This window comes from Bison bison, unplaced genomic scaffold, assembly GCF_000754665.1.
Source record: "Bison bison bison isolate TAMUID 2011002044 unplaced genomic scaffold, Bison_UMD1.0 scf7180017858759, whole genome shotgun sequence".
NCBI classification, from domain to species: domain Eukaryota; kingdom Metazoa; phylum Chordata; class Mammalia; order Artiodactyla; family Bovidae; genus Bison; species Bison bison.
In genome coordinates this window covers 13,774-21,220 of record NW_011489331.1, presented here as the reverse complement: position 1 = coordinate 21,220, position 7,447 = coordinate 13,774, and positions in this window count along the sequence as shown.

The following is a 7,447-nucleotide window of genomic DNA, read 5'->3' as shown; positions in this document are numbered from 1 at the left end:
TACTCCATCTATACAGCACCATTGATAAAACGTCTAGGTTAAAGATGAAAAGTTTCTCCACAGTGGGGGACACCCAGAGAGTTTCACAGAGTTACATGGAGAAGAGAAGAGGGAGGAGGGAGTTAGAGGCGACCCGAAAGAGAGGAGGTGGAATCAAAAGAGGAGGGAGCAAGCTAGCCAGTAATCACTTCATTATGTGCGCTCCACAGTCTGGACCGCTCAGAGATGTTCACGGAGTTATACAGAGAAGAAAAGAGGGAGGAAGGAGACAGATGTGGCCAGGAGGATAAAGGGGGGGAATCAAAAGGAGAGAGACAGATCCAGCCAGTAATCAGTTCCCTAAGTGTTCTCCACCATGTGGAACACACAAAGAGAGTCACAGCGTTGGGTAGAGAAGATATGGGAGAGGGAGGAGATAGAGGTGACCTGGTGGAGAAAAATGAGAGTCCAAAGGGGGAGAGAGAAGTCAAGCCAGTAATCTTGCTCCCAAGTAAAAATGGGTACTGAAGATTGGGTTCTTAAAGGTACAAAATTGATAACAAATACCAAAAATCAAAGATTAAAAATCTAGAGTAGAGGTTGGATTTTCAATAATGCAATATTAAAGAAAAGAGAAAAAAGAAAAAAAAACAAAGTCACAAAAATTACAAAATATATATATATGAAGTTTGATTTAAAAATAGGGTCTCTCTCTTTTTATTTTGCAAAAATTTCTTTTGCAAAATAATAGTAGGTTATAAAGATAAAAATTAAAGGAGTAATAGAGGACTTAAAATTTAAAAAAATTAAAAAATGATAGTAAAAATAGTAAAAATATATCTAGGACTTTCTCTGGTGTTGTTGTGGGCAGTGTGGGATCAGTTCATTTTTGGATAGTTCCTTGGTCTGGCTTATATTTCTCAAGATCTATAGGCTCCTTGCCATGTAGTCAGTACTAACTACAGGGTTTTAATCTATTGCACCTGTCACTTCCAAGACGGTTCCCTCGGTTTTAGCTTCTTCTGTTTGCTGGTCTCTTCAGTGTCTGATTTCCACCCTGACACAAAGGGGGTGGTGGTGGTCGCTTTTTAAGCCTCACTTGTTCAGTCGCGCTGTGGGGAGGGAGGGACGCTGCAAACAAATAACACTGGCGTGTGCTCACAGTGTCTCAGCCACACTGGGCCTGTCCCCGCTCATGGCGCATGTGCCCTCCCTGCCCACACTGCTCAGGCTCTAGGTTGCTCCACCGGTAACCATCCGAGGCCGGCCCTGGGCTGCATGCACCTCCTAGGTCTAAGCCACTCAGGTTCAGGCACTTGGGTAGTCCTCAGAGGTGCAGATTCTGTTGGGCCTGCATTTTATGCCCCTCCCAGGTCCGAGCAGCTCAGGTGATGAGGTGTTTGGCGAGCGCAGTTGCTGCAACTTATCGCCTCCCTCATCCCTGCCGCTTGGTTTTCTGGGTGTACAACTGGCACGCCTTCTCAGGTGGATGTTGACTGTCCAGAACCCTCAGAAGCCTTTGTTAGCAAAGAAGCCTGCTTGCAGTTAGGTAGATAATGCCTCTCTGGGGCTGCGATTGCCCCGTTCTGGCTCTGGCTGCCTGTCACTAGAGGGGGATGGTCTGCAGCGGGATAGCTTTGTTCAGTCCTTTGTTCTGTGAGCGGGCCTGACGGTATCTTAGGTTAGGGCTTTTCACGTGGTACTATCCCACAGTCTGGCTTGCTAGCCCAACTTAGTTCCCTCAGATTGTGCTTGGGGCATTCAGGCCCAATCCTTACTCTAAGCAATGCAGCCTGCACCTCCCTGCCTAACCCCCACTTGCTAGTGGCGGGTGCAGGCCTCTGCGCTGCTTCTCCGCTGGGGGAGTTACCGCTGGACATGTAATTTGTGGGTTTTAATTATTTATTTATTTTTCCTCCCAGTTATGTTGCCCTTTGTGGTTCCAAGGCTTGCCACAGACTCGGAAGTGAGAGTGTTTCCTGGTGTTTGGAAACTTCTCTTTTTTTAAGACCCCTTTCCCGGGATGGAGCTCCATCCCTACCTCTTTTGTCTCTCTTTTTGTCTTTTATATTTTTTCCTACCTCCTTTTGAAGACAATGGGCTGCTTTTCTGGGTGCCTGATGTCCTCTGCCGGCATTCAGAAGTTGTTTTGTGGAATTTACTCAGAGTTTAAATGTTCTTTTGATGTTGTGGGTGAGAAAGTGTTCTCCCCGTCCTATTCCTCTGCCATCTTAGGACCGCCTCTCTCAACTACTTCTGATATGGTATCTGAAGATACCACTCTACTGAAATGACACTTGGCAATTTTAGCTGTTGTTTCTGTAAGTTTCAATGAAATGTGGCCCATTTTACTTGCACTTTTTATTGTATCTGGCACTGTCAATCACTCCCTCTTCTTATGTTGTTCTAGACACATTGTTTGTACAATATCTACACTTTTGGTTTTTGTCTGCCTTTCTTGTTTCTCCTTCATTAGAACCTCTTCTCCTATTCATCTATTTCTCACTTCACCTGTACATCATCTTCTCTGCTTATTTTGCCTTTTCTTTGGAAATTGATGAAACCATGATGTCAATTTATCATTTAAAATTTGATAATTATCCAAAATTGCATATTTGATATGATCTCTTTCAAGTTTAAACATTTTCACCTGATAATTTCACACTCCCTGAAAGCACACAGGTTCACAATGGAATACCTCCTCAACTGCATCTCTGTTCACTCCTTGCTTTACTTCCTGTTTCCTGTACTAAAACAAAAATCCAACATGGATTGCCCTATATTAGTAACTGAGATCAAGCTAGAGTTTTCTCAGAAAAACACTAACTTGAAACTCTTTGACTCTGCAGGTATTTTCACTTAATTATGCTGTTTCCCTGACTCAAACACAGGAAGTTCTATTTGTTTGGCAGCCTTCAGTAATGGAGAGTGGCTCTAGAAACACACCATAGTGAGAGTCGGGTATTGTTGTCATCTTAGGTAGACTACCTGTTTGGAAAGTGGTTTTATCTAACCATTTATGGTTTTCCCCTCCTCACGACTCCATCTGTTTGTTCCTTCTGACCTATATCTGGCATTTAGTGACTTGTTCCTCTGTTTTCTGTTCAGGTTCTTTCAAGGAATCTCTTAACTTCTCAAACCACAGTAAGACCTAGGTGTTTTGACACATGCTATGCTTACACTTAAAGATGGTAACAATAACCCTGTGTACGAGACAGCAAAAGAGACATTGATGTATAGATCAGTCTTATGGACTCTGTGGGAAAGGGAGAGGGTGGGGAGATTTGGGAGAATGGCATTGAAACATGTATAATATCATGTATGAAATGAGTCACCAGTCCATGTTCGATGCACAATACTGGATCCTTGGGGCTGGTGCACTGGGATGACGCAAAGTGGGGGTATGGGGGGGAAGGAGGGAGGAGGGTTCAGGATGGGGAACACAGGTATACCTGTGGCGGATTTTTTTTGATATTTGGCAAAACTAATACAATATTGTAAAGTTTAAAAATAAAATAAAATTAAAAAAAAAAAGCTCATTGAATGTAATAACCACAGAACAGAAAGGGTCTGAGAAAGAGAATTAATTCTAGATAATGTTTACCCTAGACCTAGGTACTTACACTATTTTGGATAGTCATGATATTCAAATCTTTCTAGACAAAGTGAGAATTTCTGACAGTATTAGACTGATATTTGTTTTTCTGTGCCAAACAGGAAGCAAGTGAATAAACACAAGTCCTAGGTGAATTAGGTTTTAAAGTCACTTATGAATGTTTTGTGTATTCTTCTGGCAAAGATCCTGAAACAAACAGCAGTAGGGACAGTTTCCTCAGATAAGTGAAGAATCTACAATGACATTTAACAGAGAACTTTCACATAAAATAAAAATAAAATGATAAAGCTCAAGCCTATCTTTCCTTCATCTTGTTTAATAACATCTATAGTTTTTAAGTGCTGCTCTCAGAATACAATCATCCCTTGATCCTTCTAACTTAATTTTACCATTGTTGCTGTTGTTTAGTCAATAAGTCATGTACAACACTTTTGGGGCTTCATGGACTGTAGCCAATCAGGCTCCTCTGTCCATGGGATTACCCAGGCAAGAATATTGGAATGGGTTGCCATTTACTTCTTCAGGGAAATCTTCCCAACCCAGGGACTGAACCCTGCATTGGCCAGTGGATTATTTACCACTGAGCCACCAGGGATGCCCTAATTTTATCTTAAGTAATTGTTACTTATTACAAACTAGATACAAGCTTATTTTATTTGTGGTTACTCTCAGCAAATATTTTTTGGTTTTGTTTATGCTTTTTCATTTTTCTTTTTATAATTTTGATAAAATACATATAACATAAAGTTTACCAATTCAATTCAATTAAGGGTACATTTCAGCAACATTAAGTACATTTCCATTGTTCTGATATATTGTGGCTTCCATTCTGTCTGCTCTCGGATGGATAAGGATAAGAGACTTGTGTAATCAAAATGGACCAAAGACCTAGATGGAAGGCCAGGCACTATAAAATTCTTAGAGGTAATCAGAGGCAGAACACTCTTTGGCATAAATCACAAAAGATCATTTTTGACCCATCTCCTCAAATAATAAAAATTACAATAAAACAAAAATAAATAAATGGACTATGTGGGAGAGGGAGAGGGTGGGAAGATTTGGGAGAATGGCATTGAAACATGTAAAATATCATGTATGAAAAGAGTTGCCAGTCCAGGTTCGATGCACGATACTGGATGCTTGGGGCTGGTGCACTGGGACGACCCAGAGGGATGGTATGGGGAGGGAGGAGGGAGGAGGGTTCAGGATGGGGAACACATGTATACCTGTGGTGGATTCATTTTGATATTTGGCAAAAATAATACAATTATGTAAAGTTTAAAAATAAAATAAAATAAAAAAAAATCTGAACTAATGCTGATAATATAAAGAAGGCATCAGCATTCAGCATAAGACACGATCAATAGTATCCTTCAAATTAGTCCAAAACAAGAAAAAGACAAAAATCAGGCTAAGTTACAGTCTTGTTTGAAACTATGCTCTAGAAATCAGTTATTTGTGGACATTAAAAGAAAAACACAACACTGAATATGTGTGTTAACATATTAAGGGTAATACGCAGCAATAAAAATGTACTTAATACTCCTTTAAACAAGCTGAGATAGGAAATTTTATTTTATATGCATTTAGTCAAAGTTATAAAAAATAATATAAGGAAAACAAATTTGTATTGAGTGTAATCACACATAATACAAACACAGGTAAATTATTTTCAGAAGATGTCAAAAGAATGAGCAATTTTGAAAGAAAACTATGAAAATGAAAATATTTAACTGTATTAATAAGCAAAAATAAATAGTAAGATATATAATCTTATTTAAAAGTATAGCATATAAATATAGACATGAAAAATGTCATGATCAGAAAAATATGAATTTTTTTCTGAAATGTAACATGAGATTCTATTTCAGGAAAATCCACAAACAAGGTGAAGACCAGTAAAAAGCTGGGGAAAATAGTTACAATCCACACAACAGACAATATGTCAATATACACAGAAGTAATAGCAATAATGCTGACTTTTAGGGAATATAGAAAACTGAAAGTTATTTGCACAAAATGATTTTTGCATCACAGTTGATAATTTATTTAGAAATAAATGAGATACATTTATTAAAAATTGTAGAATTATATAACAATATCAACTTGAGGTAGTCATTTTTGTAATAGCAAAATTTTTTTTTAGAAATAACAAAGATTCAATTGTTAGAACTGATTTCAATTTATGATGGAATGCCCCAAGAGGAATATTACATAGTTTCCCAAATGATAATGTAAATTTATAATTATTAAGGTAACAAGTAGTTTATTTAAAACTTTTTATTAAGTAGTTTGAAAAGCAACTTGTAAATAAAGTTTACATTTTGAAATAACCAATTAATAAAAATATATGTATATAGGAGATATCTGGAATGTTGTAATGTGAGATATTAAGATTGGTTTTCATATTGAAGTTTAACTTTTCTATTTTATTAATTTATTATATATTAAATATCAATTTTAGATAATAATTAGTGAAAACTTTATAATTTTTAATAAATAGTAATATATTACTATATATTATAAAAAATAAGCAGAGTTAGATATATGTGTTAAAATGTTAAGGATAATACATAATGGTAAAGTGAAAAGAGAAAGTGTTAGTTGTTCAGTCTTGTCTGACTCTTTGCAACCCCATCAGCTCCTCTGTCTGCTGAATTCTTCAGGCAAGGATACTGGAGTGGGTTTTCCACTCCCTTCTGCAATGATAGGAATGTACTTAATACTACTGAATTGTACCTTTTAGGTAGTTGAGATGGTAAATTTTATGTTATATGTAATTTACAAAATTAAGAAAAATAACATGAGAAAGTATAAAGAAAACCAAGAGAAATATACTGAGAATAGCAAGAAATAAAACAAAATCCATATCTAGTTTATAATAAATAACAATTAGGGTAATTTTAAGTTAAAAGGAGCAAGGGGTAAGTGTATTCTGTGAGCAGCTATTAGCAGCTGTAGATGTTATTATTGGACAAGAGGAAGAAAAGGTAGGCTTGCACTTTATCATTTTATTTTTATTTTATGTAAGAGTTCTGTGTTGAATATCACTGTGAAATCTTCAGTTCTCTGAGGACACTGGCCCCAGGTTGCACATTTCAAAATTTTCCCCAGAAGATCACACTAGAGATTCATAATTAACTTTAAACCTAATTCACCTAGGACTCATGTGTGTTTACTTGGTTTCCTGTTTGGCACATAAAACAAATATGAATCTTGTTATGGTCAGAAATTCTAAGTTTGCCAGGAAGTTTGAATACCATATCTATCCAAACTGGAGAGTTCCTGATATTTCTCCCAACGCTGGGGTAGCAAATACCTTTCAAAGAAACACAAATGCTATGGCAGGAAAGCCTTAGCAACATGTTAGAAATGATAGGATTGGATAAATTAGAGTCATCTCACTGCCTATGAGGTAAGTGTGGGTCCATGAGTAAGAGTGACCAGATGTCCAGGTAAAAGTTTACAAAAAATGTTTTTCTTTATCCCAGGATGTCCAGGGATAAATAGCCAACTGAAACCACAACATTTCTGGTCTTTGAGAGACAGAAAATTATTATCTCTTATAAACAGTTTAATCAGATCAAATCAGATTAGATCAGTCGCTCAGTCGTGTCCGACTCTTCGCAACCCCATGAATCGCAGTACGCCAGGCCTCCCTGTCCATCACCAACTCCCGGAGTTCACTCAGACTCACGTCCATCGAGTCAGTGATGCCATCCAGCCATCTCAACCTCTGTCGTCCCCTTCTCCTCCTGCCCCCAATCCCTCCCAGCATCAGAGTCTTTTCCAATGAGTCAACTCTTTGCATGAGGTGGCCAAAGTACTGGAGTTTCAGCTTCAGCATCATTC